The sequence below is a fragment of the Chelonia mydas genome, chromosome 7 (genome assembly GCF_015237465.2).
Source record: "Chelonia mydas isolate rCheMyd1 chromosome 7, rCheMyd1.pri.v2, whole genome shotgun sequence".
NCBI lineage: Eukaryota > Metazoa > Chordata > Testudines > Cheloniidae > Chelonia > Chelonia mydas.
Window position 1 is genome coordinate 17,061,503 of NC_057853.1, and position 20,549 is coordinate 17,082,051.

Here is a 20,549-nt window from a genome sequence, read left to right on the forward strand (position 1 = left end):
ACAGCAAAAGCTGCTAATCCATAATCAGAAATTATCTTTCCTAAAGCAATAAGTATAGGTAAAATTCCATAAAGTAATTTCAGAACCAATTGATATATTTCAGAAATTAGCATTACTTAGGGATATAAAAACACCCATTACAATATGAATGCAATAAAAAATGTAGGACACAAACAGTGGAAAATATAGTACCTACAGTAAATGATAAGAAATGTTCTCTATTTATTATAAATTTGTAAACAACATTAATGGATTAGATTCACAAAGAAACTTAGGTATGGAACTATAACTATTTACCTCATTTGAAGAGGTGATCCCTGGAATTGAGTGATCCCTAGACTTGGCCATGAATGGCGCACTGCAGCCACTGGTAACTGCGGGCGGCCATGCCTGTGGATGGTCAATGTAAACAAATTGTCTCACGGTCCGCCAGCGGATTACCCCGACAGGCCACATGCCCACTGCTGCACTAGACAGCGTCTCCCCTTTGACACCTGCAATATACTCTAACCTAAGTGTTGGGGCAGATCTATACTGCTTTTCTATCAATATTAGTATTCATTTGTCAAGATTTAAAGATGGGGTATTATCTGTCATGAATCCAGACATTTGGGACGAGGGTCAGAGAATTAAATAATGGGACAGGTGGGAAAGCTCACTCCTCGTATGCACAACTCAGAGGAAGAGTGGGAAGCTGGAACTAGAAATGAACCAACAGGAAAGAAATGACATTTTTTTTCTTTTTGGTGGTGTGGTCAGAACTTAGCACTGCTCTTATACAGAGGGGCTGGAGATGACATATACAAATGAGCTGTAATTCAATTATGAATAATCAACTGTAAGCCTTGAATTTATAGTTTTTTCTTATCATATTTCAAATTTCATTGACAACTCAGTCCTAAGATTTGAAATGAAGGCATCATGCTAACAATAAAGAATACCTACTGTGCAGTCTGGGGACTGAGTTGACTCATTTTAAAGTAGTACAGTGGAAAAGAAAGCTATATCTGATAATTTCCCAGAATGTTTGCATACTTAGCATTGCGAGTGTAGCGGCATGATCTCCCAGGAGTAGAACAAGGTTGATGCAGTAGGGCTTTACAATGATACCTGGGTTTGTCTTAATCACCGAACCAAATGTCTCACTCCCTCAACACCCTTTATCTCAGAGGATATGGGGCCATAGCTGTCTGGGGCTTGGAGATTCAAGAAGAGTATCTACTAATTGTATCTGGCACTGACACCTGGACAAGCAGTGGAAGGAAAGGGCACCAGGAGACTTTCACCTTTTGAGCCTCTGAGAAGCTAGGCACAATCCTGGTCCTTAAACTTCTGAGGTGAAATCCTGGCTCCATTGAAGAAAATAGCAGAACTCCCACTGACCTTAATGGGATCAGACAGGATTTCATCCTTAGAGCCCAGTCCTATTCCCTTGGAGTCAATGAGAGTCATTGCACTGATTTCACTGAGAATTCCATCAGGCCCCTGATGCTGAAGGACCAAGATCTCTAGTGTCATAGGTGGCAACAGAAACCCAAAGGACCTGCCTGACCCACATCTGCACAGGGTCAATGTCATAAATATAAAGCGAAGGGTAAACCCCTTTAAAATCCCTCCTGGCCAGAGGAAAAATCCTCTCACCTGTAAAGGGTTAAGAAGCTAAAGGTAACCTCGCTGGCACCTGACCAAAATGACCAATGAGGAGACAAGATACTTTCAAAAGCTGGGAGGAGGGAGAGAAACAAAGGGTCTGTGTCTGTCGGTATGCTGCTTTTGCCGGGGATAGAACAGGAATGGAGTCTTAGAACTTTTAGTAAGTAATCTAGCTAGGTATGCGTTAGATTATGATTTCTTTAAATGGCTGAGAAAAGAATTGTGCTGAATAGAATGACTATTTCTGTCTGTGTGTCTTTTTTGTAACTTAAGGTTTTGCCTAGAGGGATTCTCTATGTTTTGAATCTAATTACCCTGTAAGTTACCTACCATCCTGATTTTACAGGGGTGATTCCTTTACTTCTATTTACTTCTATTTCTATTAAAAGTCTTCTTGTAAGAAAACTGAATGCTTTTTCATTGTTCTCAGATCCAAAGGTTTGGGTCTGTGGTCACCTATGCAAATTGGTGAGGATTTTTACCAAACCTTTCCCAGGAAGTGGGGTGCAAGGGTTGGGAGGATTTTGGGGGGAAAGACGTGTCCAAACTACGTTTCCCAGTAAACCCAGTTAGAGTTTGGTGGTGGCAGTGGATATTCCAAGGACAAAGGATAAAATTAATTTTTACCTTGGGGAAGTTTTAACCTAAGCTGGTAAAAGTAAGCTTAGGAGGTTTTCATGCAGGTCCCCACATCTGTACCCTAGAGTTCAGAGTGGGGGAGGAACCTTGACAGCCAAGTATCAGAGGAAGGGCAGACTGTACCCTATCAAAGGGTCTATCAGTGTTTCTGTTTCCAGAGGAGTGTCTCAGAAATACTATCTCTGAGAATTCCTCCTTGGGCACTGCACCACCACACCAGCTCATAGCATGGGCTGTGGTTTAAATCACAGCTTCGCTTTCTGCAGCTCCGTGTTTCTGGAATGTCCTTTGTCATGAAGGACCTCAGAAATGGCCACCTTGAAAGTGGGTATAAAATCCCTTTAATTATGAATTTATTCATGACAGGAGGTTTTCAGAAAAACAGCTCATGACAAACATTCAGCCAAAGTTCCTCAAATACAGACTGTGTAGATGTATGTTTAGTCATGTGAAGACATTGAAGATATATGCTCTGCCCCACATCTTGTAGCTTACTTGTGCACGTGGAAAATAGCAATTAGCACTTGCTGTATCAAAGCTCTGTTCATTCTCAAAGAGCATATTAAACAGCTTCTCCTCAGAACCCAGTTTTTTGGTAGGGAAATATCGTCCTCTTGTTTTCTTCAAATGGGGAAGATGGGACAGAATGATTAATGGGGGCTGATTCTCAGTAGCACTGAGCACCTACAAACCCAGGTGAAGTCAGTGGATGCTGGGAGTGCTCAGCAACTCTGAGCTAATTACCTGAGGCCAAAAGAGAAGCAGTGTTAATGTTAGAATTGGGATTACCCTTCAGGAGAGCTTGGTTACTGGCAGTCCTACACTCTGTTCATTCTAGTTGGTGGCATTGCCACAAGCTGTGTGTAGCTGTGATGCCCCACAAGAAGCTCAGAGAAGAAACAGTAAGTATTCAGCTTTACTGACTGGTATACTGGGGAATAAATTTCACATCCACTGCCTGATCATCCAGCCCAGCAGGGACTAACAGGCGTGCAGCATCCTCTTAGCCCTCTGCAGCTGGATGCAATGTGTGAGTAGCCTATGGAGGGGCACAAGGAGAAGTCCCTTATGTACCTGCACAGCTGTACAGCCCAAGTTACAATCTTGATCTCTGAAAGTTACAAGTGGAATAACTAAGTTACTAAGGGTATGTCTACACTACCTGCCAGATCGGCGGGCAGTGATTGATCCAGCGGGGATCGATTTATCGCGTCTACTCTAGACGTGATAAATCGACCCCAAGCACTCTCCCATTGACACCTGTACTCCACTGCCACGAGAGGGGGCAGGCGGAGTCGACGGGGGAGCGGCAGCAGTTGACTCACCGCAGTGAAGACACCATGATAAGTCGATCTAAGTACGTTGACTTCAGCTACATTATTCATGTTATTCACCCACACCTTTCTTCAAGTAGCAAGGTATAGTTGGAAAAAAATATTGCATTAAATTTTGAATCAGCTTTTTTTTTCCCTTTAGGCAGTTTAAATTTTCAGATTCCCTGCCTGCAGCATCCTGTCAGATTGCATTATGTCAGATTACTTAATATTCAGTAACTGACACAAGCTGGTGTAACATGCGGAATGAAGCATAAAGTGCACTCAGAAAATTCAAATTAATGAGTTCATTACTTGGGAGCGGGTTAGCTCACTTGTGGCACCTCCTCATGGCTGGGCGTGTAGTAGTAGCTCTCTCTCCACTGGGGTCTCTTGATAGTTGCTACTTCGTCCCTGTGGTGGCCTGTCTCTTCCTGCAACTTGCCTCTCTGCCCAGGTCACTTCAAAAGTCTCTCCCCTTTGGGGTAATCAGTGAACAAAAAGCAAGGAGAATGAGCACAAATAAACTGAATTAGTAAAAGAGATAGACAGGAAGGCCTCCTCTCAGGGTGTTTCGGGATCTGGCCCTCCCTTCCCCCTGTGAGAGGCCTGGGAAAACCCTGTCTTGGAAGACCTTGCCTTCCCTCAGCCCTCTCTTTAGGAGAGGACGGTTGAAGGTCTGTTCTCTTCCCTGGTCTACCAACAAGTGAGCTGCTGTGCTCTTCTTTTATGTTCCTCCTCCCAGCCAGTGCATGTCTTGAAGGTGTGGCAGGGCAAAGCTGGCTGAGCTCAGAGCAGCTCCTTAACCTCCACATTGTCCAGAGTGGTGTATACCCCATCACATTACTCCCAAATCTCCTGCTTTGAGACACTGTGTTCTTTAGAAATATAATCACATTTCCTCAGATCAATGAAAAGATCAGGTCGTCAGTTGACAAATATGCACAGGTAATTAACAAGCAGTCGGTACTTGCAATGCTCAGATTCCCTTAGCGGCCAGAAATAAGAGCGCCTTAATGAGAACAGCTAGGGCCAAATTCTCTGCTGGTGTAACTCCTCTGAAGTAAATGGACTTTCAACAGCCATAATTTGGTCCCCAATCTTCATGAGCTGCTGAAAGTTTTAGGAGTTTGATGTCCTTAGAACATCTAATTAAAATGCAGATTTTTGAGTGAAATAAGTAATAAAAACGTCTGGAGGAAATATAGGTTTGTATAATAAAAGTGACATTTTTAACTGGAGATTTAAGGACTGTCAGAAATGAATGTCAAACTAGTCTATCTCCTCCTAGCAAATGAGTCTGATCAGTTGGGATTTCAGATGTACTGTTAAGCCTCAAGACATGGCTCATAGTTTCTTTAATCTCAGAAGGGCTAAAATTTGCCCCCACAATTTTTGTTGGTGCAGTTATGGTTGTTTAGATATCTCAGTACCTGATTTATGATTGAAATCACCTGAACTGTGCTCTCAATTGCAGAGACAAAATGGGACACTGGGTTATGGAAATTAGCCAGGTATATGTGAACAAACAAACCAAAAAAGACAGAAAAAGAGGACACTTTTTCTGAAAATGTGTATATTATCAGTGTAATTGTTTGTTTTACTGACTACATGGCCTCATTATGCTAGACACTGTACAAACACAATAATAGGCAGTCCTTTTCCTGAAGAGCTCACAATCTAAATAGACAGGGGTGGGGGAAAAAGAACTATTATCCCCATTTTGCAGATGGGGAATAGAGGCACAGTCAGATTAAATGACTTGCCCAAGTTCACACAGAAAGTCTATGGCAGAACCAAGAATTGAACCCTGAGTTTTCTGCAGGGCCTATCCATTTATTTTACCAGAAGACCATCCTTCCTCTCAAATTCTTGCATGTTTGATACATAAATAATTAAGCAACAAACCTACAGAAATCTAGACTATACCATCTTTTATGTCACATTGAAAAAAATGACAAAGAAGCAATAGTTTTTTTCACAGCAAACATATGGGCAAACACATCCACTCACATACACACATACCTGGTTACAACGACTATCCCTACGATCCACATCATTATTGCCTTCCCAGAATTATAACTTTTGGAGAAAGCATTGTTCCCACCTATAAAATAAAATGAATAGTGAATTTAAAGTGCTTCTCGCCCTAAGCACTGATGGAGCCTCAACAGGTTTTGACACACACTTTCTACTTTTTAAACCCTTTTTATTTTTCTACAGCCATTTTTTCAGACAGGACCTGCTGACCCAGGCTCCATGTGGTGAAACTGAGTTTTCATAATTGATCTACTACCAAGAGTGAAGATATGCTGAACTCTAAAAATAATGCTCTTTGCTTGGGTCTCGAGCCAGAATAAATTTCAGAGCAGGTGTTCCAAATGATAAATTTCCAACACAAGGAGCAAAATATATTAATCCCATTTTAGACACTGTGCTCTCAATTCCTGAGCCCTGTTCTGGCACCTCTGCAATATTCCCTAGTTGCAGGGGGCAGGAAAGCTGGTGTGTCTCTCTGTTTGGAGATTCCTTTTGCAAGGGGAATCTCTGAGTGATACAGGACAGCCAACTTCCCTCCCAGTCCCAGCATAAGGGACAAACAGGTGGGCATGTCAAGTAATCAAGAGTGGCAAGGCCAGAAGGAGAAGGGTGTGGCCATGGCCTGCAAGACATAATTTAGAGGAACCCTGAAGCTTTTCCACAGGTCAAGAGTGTTGAAATCCAGAGTTTTGGTTTAGGCTCATTTCCAAACCTGTGTGCATTGCCTGTTATTTTAATGGGAACCTTTTCCTAATTAAAGACAGCAGGAAAAGGTTTACAATAAAGTCATAGACTCAAATTGCAGATACAAAATGGCAGATGTAGGACAGGATGACTGTCATACGTTTAAAGTCCTGGTACTGTTGAATGGAAAGTCATTAGGAGAAATACTTATTTTCTAAAACCTTTTTAATAGATGATCAGCTTCAGAAATAAACATGTATGTTACCTGATGCTAATCAGTTTGGGGAGTTAATAGTGCATCTATTAAAGAATTCATTTCTAATTTCTACCTGCCTCTGTCAGAAGCTAGCAAATGTTTTCTAATGCTTGGTAATTATCCAATGAGAATTTATTCTTATGATATATCCTGTTCCAGACCTTAGTGAGTGAATTTTCTTTGGAATAGCCTGAAAAGGCTGTTTCAGGCTTGAAGAAGATTCTCTAGCCCATTTTCTCATGCCATAAACTAAATCTTTTAACTAGTCATTTGTTATTTCGCTACTCACCCCCAGACTTTCTTAACACCTATTATTCCAGACAATACTATGCAGTTAGGAGGCTCTATTTCTGAAATTGCAGGCCAGTTTCTGTATACAATAATGCAATCAAAGTATCCAACATCATTATAACAGCTGAATAGACTGAAAGAAAGATAAATTTGGAGATGGGAGAATAAGCAAGAGCTGAACATTAAAATAAATACTCCAAATCATATCTATGTAACGCCCTTATTTTTCAAATATAATTTTTATGCATATCTAGTTTTCTGATGGACTGTAGGGTGATTGTCATATAGTTCTACCTTTGTGTGCTACCCAACACAATAAATAAGACCAGGTGGTGTTTCATTGATTTCAATACAGTTTGATATCAGACACACTTACACAATCTAGTCAGCTATTCATACCCTGCAGTGTTCAGTTCCCAAAGGTGCCATCTTTAAAAGAAACTATTGATCTTTGTCAACACGTACAAATGAGGAGCAAGCTACCCATTATTCCATCAGTGGTCTCTCGCTCTGCATGATCTTTAGGAAATTTCCATTTTTTTTTATATCTTAATGTGGTACATGTGCCAAAGGAAGTTCATCTGTATAACTTGAGACAGCAAAGCGAAGGACGAGATGAGCAGGGAAGAAAATTATAGGCAAAATACATGTAACTAGATTGAGTTTTACAAGGGAAAATCTCATCAGAGAGACATTTTCTGAGCACAACTCTGTTTTACACTGCCACTTTTATAGCATTGTTTTATGTTTAATCAGCAACCTCCTGCCACATGCCTGAGAAATTCAATTCCTTTTTTCTGTAGGAAAAATGGACCCTTACTGGTTTTCATTATATTTATACATTTTTTTTCCTATGTGCGGACACCTTTATACTGGCTTCTGCAGTGACAGCCACTGATGGATGTGAGACTGGTACCAAGGCAGAGATCAGCACTGCAGGGTATTATTTCTTCTCTCCGTTTTTCCATCCTGAAGACATGACAGTTCTCATACTGCTAGCATGATCTGCAACTCCCAAGATTCTTATATACAGAACCGTGGTTAAGCTTTAGATTAGGAAAGTGTGAGCCTTCTTGGAATGAGAAAGACTATATGAAGGCTGATCTTGGGAGGGAGCTCCATCATTCAGATGATATCAGGGAGTCAAAATAAACCTCCCTTTCTTTATAGAAAGATAGGAGGAGCATGGGGGCTGGAACTAGGGGTTCTGTCGCACCCCCTCGCTTGAAGTAGCTTCCATTATATACAGGGTTTACAGTTTGGTTCAATGGCTCTCAGCACCCCCCACTATAAAAATTGTTCCAGAACCCCTGAGGAGGCGGATCCTGAAGCTTATTGTTTCTGTTGCACCATGGGTGGAGAGGTCACAGTACGGAAAAGGTTGAGTACCTCAGTCCAAACTGTAGCTGTTTCCAAATAAATTCCAAGTATTAATTTCAGTTCCTTGATCCTGTCTCAGACTCCAGTAACTAGTTCTTATCTCAAGCACTGTTTTATAACACTAGTTGTGATCTCTTTTCAGCAAAAAAATTTGTCATTTTCAAAGAAGTCCATCTTCACAGAGATTTTTCAGATTTTTTGACAAAATTAAAAACAAGTCAAACACCCTCCCCATTTTCAGTGCTGAAATGAAATGAAAAAATAAGGGATGGGGAGAGGAGACAAGAAAGGGAAAACACCCTGAAAATCTGAAAAAGAAACCCTGAAAAGTTTTCAATGTCAGCTTCAAGAACAGAAAACAATAGGTTTTTTTTTTTTTAATCTAAGTGTTTTATACTACTGCCCAACACCACAGACCCAAAGCACTTTCCACATAAACATCAATGGTAATCCCTGGCACTTCTTTTCCAGAGTAAAACTCTTCTGTGGCATGTAGCGGCTTCATTCTATTAAAAAATCAGACCATTTCAAACTTTTTAATGAAAAATTTCAAGAAAGTGAACCCTTTTTGGAAATGGTCCATGAAATACACAGTGATTTTCAATCAGGAATTCACTATGAATTATTTAAAAAAAAATGTAGTCCCTTTTTTGGCTTCCAATTGAGATATGGTAAGGCAGTTTTGCATTAACAATAGTCTCACCAGCTGGTACGGAATCATATTTGCCTCATCCTTTCCCTTGCCTGTTCATAAAATCCATATTTTATATGTGTTTATCAAAGTACATGCTTCATTGATCTTTACATAAAAATCCAGCACTAGCAACACAGCTCTCTTGGGTAGCTCAAAATTGAGAAACTGGTGTGTTTACGTAAAGGAGGAATAAAAAAGAATTCAGATTCAAAGAATTTATTAATAAACTAGGAGAATAACAATGCTTTCTTTAAATGCATGAAGAACAGGCGTTTAAAAATTACAGTATCAAGCTAAATCAGTTAAATTCCCTTTAGACGAGTTGGTCAAAATGGTTCCAAAACTCAAGGGTTTTTGGTTTGGGCTGATAGTTCTGGCTGGTTCAATCCCTACCATACACTGGATTTGATCAGATGTACAACATGAGCCCTCTACATACCCAACCAGGGCCTCCAACGTCCATGCGGCTATTTTTAGCTGTGTAGTATCCCGCTACCTCCCTACTGCCAGAGCCTTTCCTCTCCGTCTCCCCCATGCCAGAGCTCTTCGTTGACACATGCAGCTACCCACCACAGGGTGGACGCAGCCTGCTTTTTACTGTGGCATGTAGCTGCACAAACTCTACAAGCCCCTGCAAGTGTAGACAAGGCCTAATAGAAAAATAATAAGCAAAGCCAAAACCTCCCACTCACTCAAACACGCTTGCTAATGTAATCTGCCTGAGAGCAGTAAAGTGACCCTTTCATGTTATTTCAGTTAAGTACAAGAGTGAGCCTGATGTCTAGCATTGAGGTTAATCAGCAAAACCTCACCAGGGTTACAGTGGGAATTGGGAGCAAAGAGATGGCCTCATTAGTCCCTGCCTCTCAGACAAGGGTGGTTGTTGACTTGAAAAATAAGTAGCACTTAATCTTCTTCACTTACCACATTTGAGATATAAAAAAGAGCTCTATAAGCCCATTAAAACCAGCAACATATCAGCCAAAAGACATCGATCAGAACATCCCCCTCCCCACCGCCCCCCACTGACACACACTCTTGCTAAACTTTAAGGCTGAATAAGATTGGGCTCAGATAAGAACTTTCCTTGATTTTGCAAACTCAAAAAGCTACAAAAAGATTTTAATAAACCATAAGGAGTGCCTGCTTTCCTATATCTAGTGTGTTGGGGCCAGATTTACAAAGCTATTTAGGTGCCTAGAGATGCAGATAGGTGCACATTGGGATTTACAAAATCACCCAAGTTAGTGATATGTGTACTTACTCATCATTTTTCATCTCAAATAGAGCCTTGCAGTGCTTCAGAACCAATCCATCTATGAACGATGTAGTTAGCTAACCATTACCTTTCCTGTCCTATTGCCCAATCAGTAATTGAATAATATGAGCCGGTAGAGTGTGTATCTTTTCTTGTTGTCTGTTGTGCACGCTGAATCTAAGCACAAAAACAAGGATGTCAATTATCAAGATCACTGAATATTAATAAAAAATTCTGGATGCCAAGTTTCAAATTCAGCCTGCAGCAGCACTCATCATTAATCATCCAATCCCATAGTCTATTTTACTGCATATAACAATTTATGGTAACAGAGAAAGTCAATACCTGCTTTAAATGGTTCACTGAACTGCTAAAATATTACACTATCTCAGTTATTGTTTGCCCTGCTCATTTTTCAATCAGAGATAATTCTGTCAGTGTAGGATGTAATTATTTGAAAACAAAATGTATGAATGTCATTCAAACCTTATTCTAGAGATATAGGATGTGTACAGTTCTGCCCTTTAAAATTCCCCCTTTCCTACAGTGTCTCCTTTACAGGACTTCAGTGGAATTCACCCTGAAAGCCAAGAGGAATTCTAAAGGGCCAAATATTTATATCGATCCGTATGTCTTGTTTTCTTGAGTGACTCAGAGAAAATTTCTGTGCATTATTATTATGTGTATACTGGCAGTGCCCAGCATGGGCTAGATGTTGCACACAAAGGAAGACAGTCCATATTCTAAATAGCTTGCCCAGGGCTAACTCTAGATATCTGAACTACCTACAGTAGAGGCAGCATGTCTCTGCATTACCCCGGGGGCAGCACTGGAAGGACTGTGTTGCAGTGAAACAATGCATCCTCAGCCTCCCTTGCTTTATTGTGGAAGGAGTAATTTCCTATAGTTGTCACATGTTTCTCCAGCTAGCACTTGGTGGTTGTACAGGAACCCACGGCTGCACCTACTCTTCATCCCTCCCCACCTACTTCCTGAGCAGTTATGTGTGCGTGTGTAGGAGGCATCCTTTCCCCCTCCTACTCCACTGCATATAGGCTTGGACACAGTGTAGCTTTAAGACAACTAGCAATATGAAGGGGCAAGGATACAACATTGTCCCGTGCTGTACTTCCCCTAGCACTATGGGATCTTGGCCTATTCTAGGTGCTACCATAACACAAATAAATTAACAACAAGAAGAAATGGTGGAGACGGGCTATGGAATCTCATTTCTGAACACCAGGTTTTCCTTGTCAGTTTGCATTCATGCCTCCCTCCCACCCACCTTGATTGGTTGTTTTAATTTTTCTTACTTTGTGCTCTTTTAAGTCCTCTATCTTTTTGGGCTTTTTGTATTTTCAAAGTCTTGATTGACAATTGAGGAGTGTATGTTGTCAGACATCACCCCTGTTTTGCATTCTTAATGTGTCGGTGATAATTGGATTATTCATATTCTCTGGAGGACTCAGATATGGTCCAATCAACTCTTGATGAAGGTAGTAAAACAGCTGGTTTTTGTTTACAGTAGGCCTCTTCCTCTACTGGTCAATTCTGTCTCTCCCTTTTCTCTCCCCTGCCCCCTTCACTTGTACAGTACATTCTGTTCATGAGCTGTGCCCGGTCTGGAAGCTAGAGAGAATGGTATGAAGGAGAATAACAATGACATGGCCTACAGCATTTTGTTCATGTGTATATCCTTTCAGAAACAGACCTTAACACACAAGCAAGTTTTTCTAGTCCCACACATTCCTCTTTCAATTCTTCCACTCAGAAGTTTGATTTTCTACCACTGTGTGTGCAGAAGCGCTTCCACAGGCTTCAGGTTCACTTTCCATTTTTTATTCCATTTGAATCTGATAAGGGCAGTAAAGGGCACTAGCTCCCATCATCACCTCTAGCTTCCTTGACTCTCCTGACACCCAGGCATTCGCTCCTCTTACTCTGACTGTTACAATTCCCTTCTCTCTGGCTTACACAAATCTCGGCTTTCCAGTCTCAACAAGGCTTTTTAAAAAATCATATTTTTGTAAGTTATTCTGATATCCCAATTTCCCCTGTGGTAATATTGCATACATCAGAATGTCAGGTGTGTGAACCAGCTCCTACCACCATTACTCACATTAGCCCTGATCCAAAGTCCACTTTTATTTACTGTAATTTGGATCAGACCAATGGAGTAATTATCTGACTCTGAAAGTAGTCCCATCTAAATTAATAGGGCTAATCAGTGAGTAAAGGTGACAAAATCTGGCCTGATATCTTTTAGTGGGCATATGATTACAAGTTACCAATACCCAAATTCATTAATGCCTATATAAATGTAGAATTGTCATATCTGCATATGCAAAGACACCCAGCCACTTTTGCACATTCCTGATGAACACAGCCCCAACGTTTACATGTAATAGCCCCATTTTGATTACATGAGCATATAATGATATGCATGTGAATATCCTTCTTTGCACATGTGCAAGTTTGTAAACTGGGGCCCAAAGAGCAGTGCTGGTCAAATACTTGATCCTTTCTGCAGTGGTCTCACTCCAGCCCTGTGAATAGGAAAAACATGTTCAATAGTCCATCTATGCCCATCATTTTATGGAATAAAACAATTATGCCGTGTCATTTTTTCCTCTCGTACCATAAAATGAATAGGCACAAAGAGTCCATGACACTAGAAACTGTGCTGTTGTGCCTTTTCCTTTTACAACATGTCTATGTGTGAGCAGTGCTGAAAATCTGAGAAGGAAGAGAGACAACTGAGAAGCAAACTGAAAAATACGACCAGCTGTGTCTGCTCATTTCTCTTGCTAGTAGTCTCAGTCTGTTGGCCACCCAACCACTTTGTTTACTTGGCTGTTTCACCTCTAAATTGCATTTCAGTATTGATGGCCCCAGGTTTCAGCTGTCCTCCTTTTGACTGATACTTATGCAGCAGATGGTGCAAATGACCCATCTTTTATTTTCTGGATGAATTCATAAAGCCCTGCCAGGCTGCTAACTTCTTTGTTGCTAGTTGTACCTTATGTTACCAATGATTGGTTCAGAGAGCGCTGCCTCAGGATAATTCAAATAGAACTCATCAAAGCAACACTGGAATAAAGCTTCTCAGATTTATTTTTCCCTGGTTTACATCCTGGAGTCTTGTCTGTCCCACAGGATGGCCATCCTTTCAGAGCAGATCTTTCAGAAACAGAAGCATATGTCATTGCTATCTCTTCCTTTCCTTCCCAAGTGTTCTTTAGAGAGTGCTTTTACTTACGTAGACTTGCTACGTGAGAACCACCTTACGGGTCTGGTCCAGAAGACGATGTGCAGCTGTCTCCAGACCCCAACAATAATCTCATAACTAGAGCTGGTCAGAAAACAGGGGTAAGAGGGTGTCACAAATCTGTGCTTGGCTGAGAAGCCACTTCAGGAGCTCTGTGGGGAGCATAAGTCTGTAGGCGCCTAGCAGGTGCCATGGGCATGTCTCCCTTTAGTAGGTTGGTGCTCAACCCACCAGCTGAAGCCTCTGGGCTGTTTCCTTCCCCATTCAGTCTCCAAGGTGAAGCAAAAACAAAAACAGTCCTCAGTCAGCAAATGAGGTTAAATAGAAGTATGAAGGAAAAGAAAAAGAAAATCTGTAGGCAGCTTCAGTCAGGATATTGGCTTCTCTTACTCAAAGGGCTTTGAAAGTATTACAATCCCTTTCAGCAGGCACTGGGGCTTCAGTACAAGTCATTCCACTTCTTAGATGATCCATGTCCTCCTTCCACAAGGAAGGCATTCTATTAGCTGTCAGCCTCTCTCTAGCTGGGAAGCACAGCGACCAATTTCCTCCCAAACCTGCCCCCATCTGAGACGTATCCGGTCACAGTGGGGTTCATGGCAAATTTTGACTTTTTGTTGAAAAAAAATATCAACAAGTTCTCAGGTGAAACCTGCCCCCAAATTTCAGATTTTGGCTGAAAATTTTTCAGCTTTTTAAAAAAATGAACAGTCAAAAGTTTCCATGAAAATCTTCACTTTGTCAGAAACCCAATTTTCCACTGAAGAATAGTTTTGATGGAAAACTTTTGACCAGCTGTACCCATGGAGGTGAGCCCACCGAGAATTCTTCTCTCCTGAAAGCAAAAGTTTATACCATTGTATCATGTCCACCTTAACCCTAATCAGAACTGTTCCCGTGAATCTAAGCTCTGTAGTTCAGTTAAGTTTATTCCTCAACATCCACAGACAGTGACACTCCAGCAGAGGGTAGATACTATCCGTACCTCTCACCTAATGTCCGTCTGAACTGGGTGTATGAAGGCCCATCAGCTGAAGCTGTGTACAGTAATTAGAATGGAAACCAAAAACCTGACATCTGAGGGGAGTAGTTTTTAGTTTGATTTCAATTTTGTGAAATTAGTCCAATTTTATCATGAACTTGACAATAGTGGTGGTGTTTCGCTTTAAAATATGAGTTCCTTCCAAATCCCTGGGGGAATTGTCCAGCTGCTTTTAGCAGAGAAAAGGGAGCCAACCCTCCCCTCCCCAACCCACCCCCAATCCCCACTACATACATACACACACACACTCACTATAAACCCTGAAAATAGACTCATCATATGGTTAAAGTTAGATATGAGATTAAGCAAGTTGATGATTAGGGCCCACATTTTCAGCTTCTGCCTCCATTTTGCATTCCCACATAGGCTCATGCAACTGACAGAACCTGAAAATTGAAGCATTCTCCCATTGTGCATATCTGAACAATCATGTTCTATTTTGCTTGCACATCTCAGGGAGTCTATGAGTGACACACTTTGTGTGTGCAATTATTGGTATGTTCAAAAGTAGACATGCAAAACTGAAGACTTGATTGAATCTGGTCAATAATTTGGGCCATGAATGCCCTTAAAGAAACTGGCATTAATTGCATATAAATTCCTATGATTCTTTTAATTGTGAATGATCTTTCTCTTTAGTTATTATGAATGCCTGCATATTTGAGTTGACTAATGTAGGATATGGGAGTGTATTCACCCTCACCGATATGCCTGGAATTCTTGCTAAAGAATAGTGGTGGGCCATAAACAAACAGAAGCACAGAAAACTTGAAATGCTGGCATCCATTTAGCTGTGTTTGCATAGTGAATATAAATTACTAGCTTTGGGGAAGCACTATGTTATTGACTATTGCAGTATTTTTATTTTTCATCCTGTAATTAGCCAGAAGGTCTACACAGGATTGCAGTTGTAAAATGTCCTGTGAAAAATATAAATGTAATGGTATGATTGTGTCTTCAATTTATAGGACATCATTAGAGCAAAGCACCTAATCAGGGGTTTTAAAATAGGCTGCAAAGGAGATATGACAAGTGTTTTCTCTCTCCACAACAGAATACCCTTAAATTAATTAAAAAAAACAAAAACCTTGAGATATAATTTTTCAGCAGAATAAAACACTAGAATGATACCCATTATTTACAGCAGTGTCCTAGGAGGAAGCTTTAATTATAACATCCAATGATGTTACAAAATACAGCACCTTCCTAAAATATGGCTATCCATTAAGTATATAATCCAAGATGTACTTGGTCAATTCTGCACGTTGCTGAGTCTCTGGCTCTGATCCAGCACACTAATTAAGTATTTTATTATTTTAAAGCAGGTAAGTAGTCACTTTAACTCAAATTGTTCTACCTTAGGTACCTTTTTTGCCCCCCCCCCCCCCCCCCCCCCCCCGCCCATGTCTGTAATATCTGTGCACTTTACAGTCTTCAATGTATTTATCTTCACAACACCCCTGTGAGGTAGGGAAGTGCTATTATCCTCATTTTACTGATGGGGAATTGAGACACAGAGACTTGCCATGGGGTACACAGGAAGTCTCTGGCAGAGCAGGAATTTGAACCCAGCACTCCCAGGTGGTAGGCGAATGCCCTATCCACTTGGCCCTATTTTCTCAGTTCTACTCACCAGCTTAAAGTTAAGCACATGCAAGATCTGGGCAAGGAACTTCCACGTTTTGCAGGATTGAGCCCATAGGACAGGGCAGAGCTAGGGACAGGGCAAATATAAACATGCATGTAAGGGGAGATTTTCAAAGGCAAAAAGGGCAGTTAGGGGCTCAACTCCCATTGAAAGTCAATGAGTGTGGGGCACTTAACTGTCCTATGTGCGGTTTAAGGTCACCTCCATTTTTAATAGTGGCAAAGATTTCCCCCCATTGCGCTATGGTGCCCTCCAGTAGGCACAACTGCAATCGATAAAAATAACTTGAAGCTTTCAAGTGCTTACTCTAAATTACAGAAAGTCAATTGCTTTTCTAAGTCCTACAAATCCTCTAATAAATAAAAGTTAACCTACTTACACCTCCCCAACTCAAGATTTTGAATGCTTTCACTCCTGCTTCTGTTTACCAGTTTGTACCATTTGATTGTCTCCCTTCCCTGGATGGGCTGTCAAAATTACAAATGCTGCAGATTCTGAGAAAAAGAACACTATGTTCGAGAGCAATTGAAAGAAAAGAAAAAGCACCTTGCAATTAAGTATTTTAATAGACATTTTCAGAGGGGTTTTTTTAAGGATATAAAATTAATGTTAGCATTACTGCATATCAAAGGGTTCCAACGAACAATACCTATCACGTATACTGCTTAAGTATAAAAATAATATACCAACATCTCTTTACTTTCATAGTATAGCCATAGTTCTAAGTTTCTCTCTTCTCCCCTCTCCTCCCTAACTCAATGTATTCATCCGGTGTAACATGTAGGGCAGCATTTTGAATTAAAAATATACAACTTGTATTTATTTCAATGGGAATTTTATCTGCCTAGGGGCTGCAAAATGTGGCCAATAATGGATAGGAATGTACTTTATTCTAGAAATTGTCCCACTGTATTCACTATGATTACTCCCTGAGTAAAGTTCTACTCAGTGAAGGGCTAAAATCTGTATGCTGTTTATGTTACAACCTGATATATAGAGTGTGTCAGCTCTTTTTACAGGCCCAAAATCCAGAGTTTGGTCAAGAAGACAGAGGCCTAGCAAATAGTGAACAATATTAGCTAAGAAGCAGAACAAACAAAGGACAACCTTGCTTTTTGCTAAGATAAGCTTGGTCAGCAAGAGGCCAGGTGGAAATTATAATTGGGGGCTTTATCTCAAAGTTGAGAACAGACCATGGGAATGAAAGGGGCCCTGTTTCTTCTGTAGAAGAGGTGCCTTCCTACACACCAGCCTTGAGTTTATGGAAGAGGTTCAAATATATCAGTATGAGATATGATATCCTCCCTCTCACAGATGTGCACCTCTCCTCCAAGCCATTGCCAGTACCTGCCTTACAAACACAAATGAAAAATTAAAAGACAACCTTTATTGCTATATACTTTTCATTTGTCCTTTTGCTTTAACTCCTAGGTGTGTACCTGTTGGACAATCAAGGGAACTACTTCATTATCTATGGATCCCAAATCAGAATTCAACATATATATATATTTTATACTAACACACTTTATATATTGTTTAATGGAAAACACCTGTGTACTAATTAAGTGTCATGTGTTAACCTGAAACCATGGGTGGAGACATTATGTAACCTTTTGACCATTGGCTACTGTGCTTATCTCGTCTTGCTGCTAGATCTATCCAGGGGTTTGGGACTGCTTACCCAGTCAGTTCCCTCCGCCCATGGAAAATCCACATAATCCATTGTAATCAATTGTTTGGCAGTGTCTCTGAGCCTAATAAGCAAGGTGACACTCCGTCCGCGCTGTACGTAATAAACCCATGTGATTGATTCTACACGGAGTCCATATTTGTTCCTTCAGATGGGGGCTCGTCCGGGATACAAGCTTGTGAACTGATTGAGGAACTGAGACTGAAATACAAAATGAGGTGAGTATGTTTAATTTACCACCTCATTAGGCCAGGATAGAAGTCTCTCATCGCCTTTCAGACACATCTTGTTCCCACCTTTTTTTAAAATTTAAGTGCAAAGGAACCTAGACATGTATAGTATAAGCAGAGGGGTTAATAAGTGTACCAGTTGGGAGGGGAGACATGTACAAGAGGGTTATGTACTGTTTAAACTAAGGGGTGTGTTACGGAGGACTTGGATAAACCACCAGCAAGCGATTGGCCGTGAGCTAAGCCCAGGACTGGCTGGGTACACGAGCGGTAGGCAGTGCAAACTGGTGGTCCCATTTCCTCATTGCACGTAACATTGCAAGCCCTAGGGAGAGCCCCCCCCGCCCCCTCAGGCATGTGACGTACATGTCTTCGAATAGCACAAGTCTCCAATAAGGCCGGCAATTGTGTGGAGATTTAGACCACAGTATTCAAAGAGGGGGAGACATACATCCCCATCAAAGCTGTCAGTGTGGAGATTTAGACCACAGTATTCAAAAGGGGGGGAAACGTAAATTCCCATTAAGGCTGACATTTGTGGAGATTGAGACGACAGAAATCTGGGGGAAGACATACTTTCCCAACAAGGTCAGCAGCCAGGGTGAGTAAAGCCCATGGAATCAAAAGGAGAGGCGATAATCAGCCCTCGAGAATATTTGGAGTATAAAAATGTCAAAACCCGATAAACAGCAACTAAAAAAACAAACTATTCTGCTGCCGGACCAGAGGCAGATCTGGTTACTTGGTGGAATAATCAGAAAAGTGACAAAAAAGACAAGGCAGTAATAGTGTTATTGGATATACTCAACCTAAAAGAAAGAGAAATTGCAACTTTAAAATCTGAGAATCAGGCTCTGAAGGGTAAGAGCTTGTGCTTTAAACCATGTAATTGTCAGGAAGTTGGAAAAGATCTCAGAGCAAAAAAACTACATTCATCATGCCTGGGACACACGCCCGGAGCAGGAGGGGGAGAGCCCACTCCCAGCATTTGTCAGCCAATGGCACCACTGAATATCTATCTGTGGGAAAACTCAGCAGCACAAGACAAAGGGGAGGAATCAGAACCCCCTCCATACACTACTTCATGCGAAAGGCCAAATTTAAGCCCCCACAGAGATAATGAAGGGGCACTACAAGGATTAATTGGCCCAGGGGAGCAAGTACAGTGTATGGCTCCAATCAAAACGCAGCTAAGAAGGTTCAGAAATGTTAATACGGAGGGTGAACCAGTAAGGGGACTCAGGACAGAAACCACTGAAATCTATCATCCCTTCACCCCCCAGGAAAAACAGGCACTGTTTTCTGATTTACCCGAACTCAAATGTGATAACAAAAACACTGAGTTCTGGGACAAGCTGGGTGGCCTGACTGAAATACACGGCCTCCATAGAAAGGATGTTCACATGGTCAAGTGCAAATGCCCCAGGGATGTGTGGGACAACTTAGAAAATAAATGGAAGACGGGGCACTGGGCTGAAGATCATAACCCCAACCCTGCGGGAGGGGATCGGGCTGAAGAGCCAGCAGGAATTCCAAACCCAGACGCAGGCACTTCAGGAATGCACTATCTGCTGTTCTAGGAGCCCAGACAACTAACTGGGGGGCTCTGCAATCAGTGGTTCAGCAGAAAGGGGAGTCTGCCATGTCCTATGCTGAAAAGAAATGGAATGCATTCCGAGCTTATTCAGGTCTGGAGAATATAACATCCCAAGATCATGATGTATTCCTCCAAATCCTAAAGGAAGGGCTGTCTGCAGACCACCAAGCAGTCCTGGCATTAGGCATCTCAGTGGGAGAGACATACTCAACAGTAATGAAATGGGCCACAGAAGTAGAAAATAGGAAAAAAAGAAAGGTAGCAGCCACCATCCCCTCTGAGGAAGTTGCAACAGTTCATGCAGTCAGAACCACCGTCTGCTTCACTTGCAATGAGCCTGGACATCTGGCATGTGACTGTAAAGATAAAAAGAAAATCAAAACATGCAGTAATTGTAAGAGGAGCGGCCACCTAAAGGAAAGCTGCTTCCACTCCTGGGGCGGTAAGGAAGGTCAGTGGCCAAACAAGCAGAATAAAATGGATACAACTAGCACCCAAGAACAGGAAAAGGATAAACAAATCCAGGAGCTGCTCAAACTCCTGGCTAGCAAATAGGTATCAGCGGCCTCTGTGGCTGGAACCGAAGGTGACCCCAGGATGTTTCTTAATGCACGAGTGGGGGGCTGACCGTGCAGTATGTTAATAGACACAGTAGCCTCGGTATAGATAACCAGCCAAGATCTCCCCTTCACCTGTCGAACCATATGGATTGAAGTGGTGGGAGGGGGGAAATTAAAAGCCAGCCAGTAGAAACAGAATTTGAAGATATGGTCACAGTCAGTCAAATCTGGGTTTGCCCTGAACAGGGAGACACAATTTGCAGCATAGATCTCCTTAAGGAACTCGGGGAGTAATCAACCCCAGAG

The 20,549-nt window shown here is 41.5% G+C and overlaps 1 long non-coding RNA gene across 1 annotated transcript in view; it reads right to left on the reverse strand.

The window, feature by feature from the left end:
• Positions 1–3,949: 3,949 nt before the first annotated feature.
• LOC119566850 overlaps positions 3,950–20,549 on the reverse strand; it is a 45,547-nt gene continuing 28,947 nt past the window's right edge. The window contains exons 2-3 of the long non-coding RNA XR_005226283.2: positions 5,631–5,712; positions 3,950–4,083 (exon numbers count right to left, since the gene is read on the reverse strand). This is a non-coding gene — a long non-coding RNA (uncharacterized LOC119566850). The remainder of the gene's footprint in view (positions 4,084–5,630; positions 5,713–20,549) is intronic.